At 39.8% G+C, this 12757-nt stretch overlaps 1 protein-coding gene across 5 annotated transcripts in view; it reads right to left on the bottom strand.

Annotated features, from left to right (window-relative positions):
• The window catches only part of OSBPL10 (oxysterol binding protein like 10), a 297293-nt gene that overhangs the window by 66046 nt on the left and 218490 nt on the right, over positions 1-12757 (bottom strand). The gene's annotated exons all lie outside the window — the stretch shown is intronic.

The raw sequence follows: 12757 nt of genomic DNA on the forward strand, positions 1-12757 counted from the left end.
GAGTCAACAGCATGTCATAATTTAATGGGTAACTTTTTCCTTCTTAGTGGCACAGAGGATAACTTTCACTCAATGGTGTCCCTGCCCTGGGGCTCACAGCAGGGAGGTCATCAAAAATATTCCACAGAAAGAACAGCAAGCCACAGGGTTGGGTTGGTCCACCAAATGGCACATGCAGTCCTTAAGTCAGGCTTTTACACACACCTGTAGTCCTCACACACCATGCTTGGTAGAAGTAACCTCAAAGGGAAGAAGACCAACTACTAGTGTTTGGGCTCCATGCAAGAGAAACAGAAAGGTATAGGAGATGTGAGTGGGAGTGCGCAGGTTTGGCTGTGGGACTGTCTCAACCTGTTCCTCAGCCTCTGCTACAGTCTTGCTTGTTGTGCTCACCAGGGCTGTGAGGCCTCTGCTCAGAGGCCAGGGACAGGCAGTAGCACCAAGAAGGTCCCTCTCCCTTCCTCTGACCCAGTGAATTCATGCCTCCATGTTCAGGAAACCTAAAAGGGCTTTCCCAAATGGAGACAGACTGACATTTACAAACTTGAGGAAAACATAAGGCATATTTACAATGGTAAGCTGGGGTGTTAGTATTAAACTGCTTTGTTTAGAAAGAAGTTGCCACTCAAAAATTCTGTTTAGACAGTTGTTAAAAAAAAAAATCCACCCATCTGGAATCTTCCGCAATGCTACTTTTTCTTTTTTTGTCAATATGCTATTTCCTGAAGGAATCACCACATTTGTAGCTTGGCTTTTAATCAAAGAACAGGGCATATATTCACCAGAAGCAGGTGTCAAGACAAAGGTATGAGACAGAAAAGCAAAGGGAGTCTCTGAGTGGTAGACAAGAGGTGAACACTGGCGGTCTGAAGTTGTCTCTGGAGAAAAGCGAAGCAGAGCAGAAGGAAAATGGAACAGACTGGGAAAGCAAAGAAGAGTCCTTATAATAGTCTCACCTATTTGACCCTTTTTCTCAAATCCCAAAATGAGAAAACAAGGCAACTGGCTTATGAACAAACAACCACCACAATCTTAGAATGAAAAGTTACGAGAAGGACAAGTTAAGAAAAACGCATCAAATTCTGCTTTGGTTCTCCTCTCTTCAATTACATGTCTCATGATCTCTTGTCCTGATTTATGTCCAAGGGCACACGTGTTGTCCACTGCAATTCCCCAAGGCTCTCCTGTCACCTGCTACAGCAGCTCTGAGCCAACTGTTCTCTCCCAACATGCCTTGCCCTGACCCTTCTGTTACCACTCTGCTCTCACCTGGCACTACAACGTGCTTGTCTAGTCAGAGGGGTCTGCTCTGACATTGAACTGGATTCCTGGACCATGGCCTGCAAGCAAGGAACTAACCAGATGCAGAGAGACTCCACACTCCTAAACCACACCAAAGGTCCCAGTCTCCTCCCACACCGCTAGCCCACCCAAAGCAGTCCAGGCTTTTCCGGTTCCGAGGGTATGCCTGTCTATCTTTCTGTATAGAATCAGAGGCACACAGACAGGGAAGAACAGATGGCCTCCCACCCCAGCCCCCATCAATGATCTGCCTCCACAGAGCAGTGACCTGAACTCAGTATCACCAGGAACAGAAGAGAACTGCAAAACAGAGGCCTTTCCCAAAAAGCCAAGTGAGACTGCAGAGCAGGGAGGATGGAGGAGTGGGAAGATCCTAGCTCACCTCCTCCCATGGACACACCAAGGCTTCCGCTGCACAGAGTGCACCTCACTCTGAGAACAACCAGAAGACTAGCAGGACAGCGCTTCCATAGCTGAAGATACAAAAAAGAAAATGGGAGGAAAGAAAATTACAGACCAATATCCCTGATGAACATAGATGCAAAAATGCAAGGATGGTACAACATTCAAAAATCCATCAACATCATCCACCACATCAACAAAATAAGGACAAAAACCACACGACCATCTCCATAGATGCTGAAAATGCATTAGACAAAATTCAACATCCATTCATGATAAAAACTCTCAACAAAATGGGTATAGAGGGCAAGTACCTCAACATAATAAACGCCACATATGACAAACCCACAGCCAACATCATACTAAACAGCGAGAAGCTGAAAGCTTTTCCTTTAAGATCAGGAATAAGAACAAGGATGCCCACTCTTCCCACTTTTATTCAACATAGTTCTGGAGGTCCTAGTCATGGCATCAGACAATACAAAGAAATAAAAGGCATCCAGATTGGCAAGGAAGAAGTCAAACTGTCCCTGTTTGCAGATGACATGATATTGTACATAAAAAACCCTAACAACTCCACTCCAAAACTACTAGATCTAATATCTGAATTCATTAAAGTTCCAGGATACCAAATTAATACACAGAAGTCTGTTGCATTCCTATACACTAATGATGAACTAGAAGAAAGAGAAATCAGGAAAACAATTTCATTCACAATTGCATCAAAAAGAATAAAACACCTAGGAATAAACCTAATCAAGGAAGTGAAAGACCTATACCCTGAAAACTACAAGACAGTCTTAAGAGAAATTAAAGAGGACACTGACAAATGGAAACTCATCCCATGCTCTTGGTTAGGAAGAATTATATTCTCAAAATGGCCATCCTGTCTAAAGCAATCTACAGATTCAACGTAATCCCTTTCAAAACACCTACAACATTCTTCAATGAACTAGAGCAAATAGTTCTAAAATTCATATGGAATGACAAAAGACCTCGAATAGCCAAAGCAATCCTGAGAAGGAAGAATAAAGCAGGGGGAATTATGCTCCTTGACTTCAAACCCTACTACAAAGCCACAGTAATCAAGACAATTTGGTACTGGCACAAGAACAAACCTATAGACCAGTGAAACAGAACAGAGAGCCCAGATATAAACCCAAGTATATATGGCCAATTAATATACGATAAAGGAGCCATGGACATACAAAGGAGCCATGGACTAGCCTCTTCAACAGCTAGTGTTGGCAAAACTGGACAGCTACATGTAAGAGAATGAAACTGGATCACTGTCTAACCCCATACACAAAGTAAACTCAAAATGGATCAAAGACCTGAATGTAAGTGATGAAACCATAAAACTCTTAGAAAAAAATGTAGGCAAAAATCTCTTGGACATAAACATGAGCGACTTCTTCATGAACATATCTCCCCGGGCAAGGGAAACAACAGCAAAAATGAACAAGTGGGACTATATCAAACTAAAAAACTTCTGTACAGCAAAGGACACTGTCAGTAGAACAAAAAGACATCCTACAGTGTGGGAGAATATATTCATAAATGACATCCAATAAGGGGTTGACCATCCAAATTATATAAAGAGCTCATGCACCTCAACAAACAAAAAGCAAATAAGCCAATTAAAAAATGTGCAGAGGAGCTGAACAGACACTTCTCCAAAGGAGAAATTCAGATGGCCAACAGGCACATGAGAAGATGCTCCACATCACTAATCATCAGAGAAATGCAAATTAAACCACAATGAGATATCACCTCACACCAGTTAGGATGGCCAACATCCAAAAGACAAACAACAACAAATGTTGGCGAGGATGTGGAGAAAGGGGAACCCTCCTACACTGCTGGTGCAAATGTTAACTAGGTCAACCATTGTGGAAAGTAGTATGGAGGTTCCTCAAAAAGCTCAAAATAGACATACCATTTGACCCAGGAATTCCCCTCCTAGGAATTTACCCTAAGAATGCAGCAGCCCAGTTTGAAAAAGACATATGCAGCCCTATGTTTATCACAGCACTATTTACAATAGCCAAGAAATGGAAGCAACCTAAGTGTCCATCAGTAGATGAATGGATAAAGAAGATGTGGTAAATATATAAAATGGAATATTATTCAGCCATAAGAAGAAGACAAACCCTACCATTTGCAACAACATGGATGGAGTTAGAGGGTATTATGTTCAGTGAAATAAGCCAGGCAGAGAAAGACAAGTATCAAATGATTTCACTCATCTGTGGAGTATAAGAACAAAGAAAAAACTGAAGGAACAAAACAGCAGCAGACTCACAGAACCCAAGAATGGACTAACAGTTGCCAAAGGGAAAGGGACTGGTGGTGGGGTGTGGGTGGGAAGGGAGGGAGAACGGGGAAAAAGGGGCATTATTATTAGCACACATTATGTAGCGAGCAGTGACATGGGAAAGGCAGTATATACAGAGAAGACAAGTAATGATTCTATAGCATCTTACTATGCTGATGGACAGTGATTGTAACGGAGTATGTGGTGAGGACTTGATAATAGGGGGAGTTTAGTGACCATAATGTTCAAGTAATTGTACATTAATGATATCAAAATTAAAATAATAATAATAAAAAAGGTAGGAGTGACAGAAACTCAACCCCAACCCCCACCCCACCCTGCACAGTAACCCACAGCTGGAGGGATATCACAGGTGTGGAGGTCCTCCCTGAGGAGTAAGAGGATCAAGCCCCACATTAGGCATCACCACCCAGTGGATTTGCACCAGTCAAATGAGCCCTTATAACTTTTAAATAATTGCAGACCTTAACCCCATGAGAGCCAGAGGGGCGTGGGAACCTGAGACTCCACATACAAACTCACTCATTCCAAGACCCAATGCAGAGAAAGCAGTATGGATTATACATGAAGGTTTACTGACTAATTTTAGACCATGTGCTGGAAGGATGAGGATCTGTAGGAACTTTCTCCAGGAATGGAAGCACTGACCTGGGGAGGCTGGTGGCCTTCTCTGCCCACCAATATGCAACAGTTGTGTCCGGGCCTTGCAGCTAGCAACACTGGGGGCTAATTCCCTATGAGCACACCTACAGCAGCTACAGCTGGGCTTCCCAGCCCAGCCCTGCCCACCAGTGCTCCTGCAGTAGTTGTAGCCAGTCATTAAAGCCAGTAGGGATCATCCCCACCCATCAGCATGCCACAGCATTCATAGCCTAGCACAACAGGAGGGCACACACAGCCCACCCAGGAGACATCCCTGGAGCCCCAGGTTCTGGTGACCAGGGGAACTATGCTACTGGGCCACACAGTGCACTATCTGCATATGGCCATTACATTTAAGACCAGGAGATGTAACTGACCCACAAAAAATCAGACAAAATGAGGAGACAGAGGGATAAGCTCCAAATGAAAGAACAAGACCAAACCTCAGAAAAGGAACTAAATGGACAGGAGATAAGAAATTTACCTGATAAAGATTTTGAAGTAATGGTCATAAAGATGCTCACTGAACTTGAGAGAAGGGTGGATGTACTCAATGAGAACTTCAACAAAGAGATAGAAAATATTAAAGAAAACCAATCAAGTCTAAAAAACAGTAACTGAAATAAAAATATACTAGAAGAAATCAACAGCAGATTAGAGGATGAGGAACAAATGGCAATCTTGAAGACCAAGTAGAGGAAATCATCAAAGTGGAACAAAAAGAAAAAAAAATTAAAAATTGAGGGTAGGTTAAGGGACCTCTAGGACAAAATAAGGTATATTACATTCACATGATATAGTTTCCAGAGGAAGAGAGAAAGGGGCAGAAAAGTTCTTTGGAGAAATAATAGCTGGGTGTAGAAGGAAGTAGAGCAGTAATAAATGAAATACAGATTAAAACCACAATAGAAAAGTTCAATGAAACTAAGATCTGGTTCTTTGAAAAAGATAAAATTGAGAAGCCATTACACAGACACAGTAAGAGGAAAAGAAAGGATTGAAATAAAATCAGAATGAGAAGTTATAACTGACACCACAGAAATGCAAAGGATTCTAAGAGACTAGTATGAAAAACTATATACCAACAAACTGGACAACCTAGAAGAAATGTTCAAATTCCTAGAAACATACACTCTTCCAAGACAAATCAGGAAGAAGTAGAAAATCTGAACAGATAACTAGTAATGACATTAAATCAGTAATAAAAAAAAAAACTCTTCTTGGTGATGGGGGGAGTCTAGTAAACATGATGTTCCTCATGTAATTGTAGATTAATAATACCAAAATAAAAATAGTAATAATAATAATAATAAATAAATAGATTAGATAGATAGATAGATAGATAGATAGATAGATAGATAGATAGATAGATAGATAGAAACTCCCAAGAAACTATGTCAAGGACCAGAGGGGCTTCATTGGAGAATTCTACCAAACATTTAAAGAAGAATTAATACCTAATCTTTATAAACTATTCCAAAACACTTAAGAAGAAATGCTTACAAATTCACTCTGAGGCCAACACAACCCTGATACAAAAAAAAAACAGAAAAAGACACTACCAAAAAAAAAAATATGAACAGACTAAAAATCCTCAATGAAACATTAGCAGACCAAATTTAACAATATATTAGAATGACCATTCACCATGTTCAAATGAATTTATTCCAGGGATGCAAGGATGGTTCAATACCCATAAGTCAATCAACATAATATACCACATTAACAAAATGAAAGATAAAAATCATATGATCATCTCAATAGATGCAGAAAAGGCATTTGACAAAAGTCAGTATCTGTTCTTAACAGAAACTCTCAACAAAGTGGGTGTAGAAGGAACACACCTCAACATAAAAAAGACAATATATGATGAACCCAGCCAACATACTCAATGGCAAAAGCTGAAAGCTTTTCCTGTAAGATCAGGAATAAGACAAGGATGCCCACTCTCACTACTTTTTCAACAAAGTCCTGGAAGTGCTAGCCACAGCAATCAGACAAGAAAAGGACATAAAAGGCATCCAAACTGATGAAGAAGGAATAAAACTGTCATTATTTGCAGATGATATACTACATATAAAAAACCCTAAAGACTCCACCAAAAAACTATCAGTTAATAAATGAATTCATCAATAGAACAAAAATATACCCTACAGTATGGCAGAATATATTCATAAATGACAGATTCGATAAAGGGTTGACATCCAAAATATATAAAGAGCTCACCACCTCAACAAACAAAAAGCAAATAATCCAATTAAAAAATGGGCAAAGGAGGTGAATGAACAGACAGTTCTCCAAAGAAGAAATTCAGATGGTCAACAGACACATGAAAAGATGCTCAACATCACTAGTCATCAGAGAAATGCAAACTAAAACCACAATGAGATATCACTTCACACCACTAAGGACTGCCACCATCCAAAAGACAAACAACAACAGATGTTGCTTAGGTTGCAGAGAAAAGGGAACCCTCCTACACTGCTGGTGGGAATGTAAATTAGTTCAACCATTGTGGAGAGCAGTATGGAGGTTCCTCAAAATGCTCAAAGTAGAAATATCATTTGACCCGGGAATTCCACTTCTAGGAATTTACCCTAAGAATGCAGCAGCCCAGTTTGAAAAAGACATATGCACCCCTATGTTTATCGCAGCACTATTTACAATAGCCAAGAACTGGAAGCAACCTAAGTGTCCATCAGTAGATGAATGGATAAAGAAGATGTGGTAAAAAGATAAAAATTGAGAAGCCATTACACAGACTCAGTAAGAGGAAAAGAAAGGACTGAAATAAAATCGGAACAAGAAGTTATGACTGACACCACAGAAATGCAAAGAATATACACAATGGAATATTATTCAGCCATAAGAAGAAAACAAATCCTACCATTTGCAACAACATGGATGGAGCTAGAGGGTGTTATGCTCAGTGAAATAAGCCAGGCCGAGAAAGACAAATACCAAATGACTTCACTCATATGTGGAGTATCAGAACAAAGAAAAACTGAAGGAACAAAACAGCAACAGAATCATAAAACCCAAGAAAGGACTAACAGTTACCAAAGGGAAAGGGACTGGGGAGGATGGGTGGGAAGGGAGGGATAAGGGCAGGGAAAAAGAAAGGGGGCATTACGATTAGCATGTATAGTGTGGGGGGGTAGGGGAGGGCTGTGCAACACAGAGAAGACAAGTAGTAATTCTACAGCATCTTACTATGCTGATGGACAGTGACTGTAATGGGGATTGAGGGGGGGACTTGGTGAAGGGCGGAGGCTAGTAAACATAATGTTCTGCATATAATTGTAGATTAATGATAACAAAATTAAATAAATGAATGAACAAATAAATAGATAATAAATAATAAATGAATTCAGTAATGTTGCAGTATACAACATCAATATGCAGAAATCTATTGCATTTCTATGCACTAAAGGTGACACGAATAAATGGAGAGATATGTCATGCTTATGGATTGTAAGAATTAATATTGTTAAAATGTTCATACCAAAGGACTCTACAAATTCAATGCAATCTCTATCAAACTACCAATAATATTATTCACAAAACCAGAATAAATTATCCAAAATTTGTGTGGAACCACAAAAGACCCTGAATAGTCAAAGCAATCTTGAGAAAGAAAAACAAAGCTGGAGGTATCACAATCGCAAATTTCAAACATTACAAAGCTATAGTAATAAAAAAAATATGGGGCATAAAAATTGACACATACATCAACAGAACAGGAGAGAGAGCCCAGAAATAAACCCACATTTATATAGTCAATCTATGACAGAGGAGGCAAGAATATACAATGGGTAAAAGATAATCACTTCAATAAATGGTGCTGTGAAAACTGGAGAGCAATGTCAAAAGAATGAAACTGGACCATTTTCTTACACAATACACAAAAACTAATTTAAAATGGATTAAAAACCTAAATGTAAGACCTGAAGCCATAAAACTCTTAATAGAAAAATAGGTGGTAAACTCTTGGACAATGGTCTTGGCAATTTTTTTTTTCTGGATATATCCCCTCAGGCAAGGTCAACAAAAGCAAAAATAAACAAGTGGAACTATATCAAACTAAAAAGCTTCTGCACAGCAAAGGAAACTCTCAATAAAACAAAAAGGCAACCTACTGAAGGGGAGAAGATAACTGCAAATGATGTATCTGTTAAGGGGTCAGCAGGCAACATATATAAAGAACTCATACAACTCAACACCAAAATAAATAACCCAATTTAAAAATGGGCAGAGGACCTGAATAAGCATTTTTCCAAAGATGACATAGAGGTGGCCATCAGATGAAAAGATGCTCAATATCACTAATCATTGGGAAATGCAAATCAAAATCACAGTGAGGTATCACCTCATACCAGTCAGAATGGCTAGTATCCACAAGATACATATAAGAAGTGTTGGCAAGGATGTAGAGAAAAAGGAACCCTTTTTAACTGTTGGTAAGAATGTAACTGGTGCAGTCACTATGGAAAACAGTATGGAGGTTCCTCAAAAAATTAAAAATAGAAATACCATACAACCAAGTAACATTTCTGGGTATTTACTTGGAGAAAACAAAACCACTAATTGAAAATGATATATACATTCCTATGTTTATCAGAGCGATATTTACAATAGACAAGATATGGAAGCATCCTAAGTGTACACTGATAGATGAATGGACAAAGAAGATTTGGTACATATATACAATGGCATATTATTCAGCCATAAAAAGAATGAAATCTTGTGATTTATGACAACATGGATGGGCCTAGAGGGTACTATGCTAAGTAAAATAAGACAGAGAAAGAAAAATACTTATGTATGTCACTTATATGTGGAATTTTAAAAACAAAACATATGAACAAAGACAGAAACAGACTCATAAATACAGAAAACAAAACTGGTGACCAGAGGGGAGGAGAATGGGGAGATCAGCAGAACAGGCAAAGGGGGTTAAGGAGTACAATTTCCAGTTATAAAATAAGTCATGGGGAATGAAAAGTAAAACGTAGGGAATGTTATCAACAATAATATAACAACTTTGCTTGGTGACGAACGTTAGCTACACTTTTTGCAGTGAGCATTTTGTTATGTATATAAATGTCAAATCATTTGACAAGTTTATGTCATATGTACAGCAGTACGATGTTGTACACCTGAAATAATTTTAGTATTTTGTGTCAACTGTACTTCAATCAAAAATTTTTTTAAATTTTAAACCAAGTTACTTTATTTATTTTATCTACAAAGCTCTCCATAAACAGAAGTTACATGAAGAATTTCAGCCCACTCTATCTTAGTGACAACATCAGAGACCAACCTAGGAACTCAGAATGTACAGACAGAATGCAGATGAATACTCAAGTATTTTTATAATTTTAGTCCAGTTGCTCTGTGTGTTTGAAATGAAATGAGCATTAGGGAGCAACATTGCAAACAAAAGCTCCAGTATCAACATATTCCCCAGAAGATACAATGTAATGCTACAGAAGATCAAATGCTACAAGGCCACAAAATAACTTTTGATTCAGAAAAGAAGCACAAGAAAAAACAACAACAACAGTGCAGAGATCAGAAAGCAAAGAGACTTAGCAAGCAAGAACAATGTGTATGGCATTTGGCACGCTGTGGGTAATCTGCACCTCCTGCCCATTGAACATTTAAAGGACACCCTGGCAGTTTTGCTTTAATGAGATTTTGATTTCCATCCACCCAGGATGGCACTCCTTAGATATAACTGTTATGTTTTTATCAGTGGGAATCAGGCTGCTATAAGCTACCATCAACCCCAAGGGCCATGAGATTCTAAACAAGTTCTATTTTGTAGTGACATTCCTGGAGTCACCATATTCTCTCATTCCACTAGCTTGAAATTCTGGAATTCTGTTTCAACAGCAGACAACTATGATGTTTTGGGTGCTGGAAGTAATTCAGCTTTTTCCCAATGTGTGGCATAGATTTAAAAAGGTCTCGTGCAGAATGCTTTGAGAAACTTAAGGGAATGAATGTAACTTTCAGAAAGGGTAAGAAAGACAAGGAAACAGAGCAATCATTCTGAAGCTTCATGCTCCCTCTATTTTCCATCCTTCAGAAAGCTCCTTATAAAAACGGCTAAAGGAAGGCCAGAGGTACAAGCAGGGCAGGAGTGAGGGGTGGGGCCAGGCAGGAGACACATGGGGCAGCACTGTATGCGGCTTAACTTGAGGGACACCACTGGGTCTCTCCTGCCAGTTTCCATTTCCATCTACACTGTCACCACATCTGAAATTCCATCTTGAGCTTTGTCCCCTAAAACCCTTAAAAACTCCAGAGATCCAGAAAAATCAGGAAAAACATTAGGAATTCGCTAGAAACCAGCACTGAAAAAAGATGTATGAGATTCAATTTAGGAATAAGAAAATGTTTCAACCTTGTAGTTCCTAGTGGAAGATTCATGGAGTGAGCCCAGTAGGTTGCAGAGGCTGGAATATAGGATGGCAGAGATCACAAAAACCTGGAAAAGCCTCCAGCCTAACTCTGAATTTGTGTTCAAGCCTTAGGGGAGTCACTGAGACTCAGGCCAGATCAGGAAAGGTCAAGGATTCTCACAGAGGGTACAGCATTAGAGCTTCATTTTTCAAGCTGTGAAGTTAGAGGAAAGAGACAGGGCAGACTTGGGAGCCTCACTCTGTGCCTGAATACACTCACATCCTCTCAGAGACTGGATCCTGCATGAGCACTTTTTTTCTTTTGCTGTAAAGGACATTAATAGGGTAATTGGCAAGCTTTAGTATAGTTTGCAGATAAGGGAATAATGTTGTATTTGTGTTAATTTACTTATTTGGACCATTGTGCCATTTTATATAGGTGGGAGTCCTTTTTTAAAGAAATACACACTGAAGTATATAAGGGTAAAGACATGTCATACCTACAACTTACTCTGAAAGTGGTTAGAAAATTCTAATATGCTTAGAGAGAGAGAATGATGATTAAGCAAATTTCATAGATGTTATCATTTGGGGAATTTGGAGACAGATATATGAGAATTTTTCATCCTATTTTTACAACTTAGCTGAAGTCTGAAATTCTTTCAAAACAAAAAAATAAAGAAAACAAAATGAATACATACCTACCCTGAGATAATTATGTGAGCAGGACTGCATCCCTGGCCCCAGTTTGGGGGTTCCAGAACCCACTGGGTGGTCTGTTCTGGCATGAGCAAAGAACCCCCGGCAGAGGAAGGTTCCATCTCTCTGCCACGGTGGGAAGGACCACCTCTCACCTCAGCTCTGCCACTTAGCTGGTGGCCTTGGGCCAGTGATTCAACCACCCTGAGCCTCAGCATCTCCTCCACGGATGGACATAACAATACCTACTTGGTGAAGATCTCATAAAATGTGCGGCCAAGGGCCAAACACTGGTAGAATCAAGTTCAGTAAATGGTGGTGGGTATTACAGAAAGAAACCCAGGTTACCCCCCACTCCCACAGTCTGCTCTGGAAAACCAACATCCCTTTTAGTCTTAGTGAAACGGAGGGCAAAGGGGACTTGAGGCAAGCCTGAGATTCAGACTCTCACTGACTACCTAGCTTTACCTCTTACCACCTAAGCTGCCTTGTTTCCTAATTCAGTGAACCTGGGCGACAAAGGTCAGTGAGGCCCATGTTAGTCTCTTAATTCTAATACTTTATAATTACACATAACAGGAGCAATCTCATGCTATTTTCACCTTTATCACTGAATTTCATCTTCACTAATATCTTCATTATCTGCTTATTGATTACACCCTCCTCCAAAATGATGGAGGCATCTAAGAGAATGTATTAATTCCAGTCCCTTGATAAAGGGCACAAAATGCCCTGGTATGTGACCCAGAGAAATTCTCACAGGTCCCTGAGGGGACACGCAGGAGGATGCTCACCCAGGCAACAGGGGGCAACATGCATGTCCACCACCAGAGAGCAGGGATGCACACATATCATAAGCACAGTCAGCAGCAATGGACCCCACGCTGCCATGGCAATGGATCTTCAAAACCTAACAGTGGGTGCAAAGTCACAGATGGGGTGACACAGCGAGCGTGATGCCAGC

The sequence above is a fragment of the Manis javanica genome, chromosome 15 (genome assembly GCF_040802235.1).
Source record: "Manis javanica isolate MJ-LG chromosome 15, MJ_LKY, whole genome shotgun sequence".
NCBI classification, from domain to species: Eukaryota; Metazoa; Chordata; class Mammalia; order Pholidota; family Manidae; genus Manis; species Manis javanica.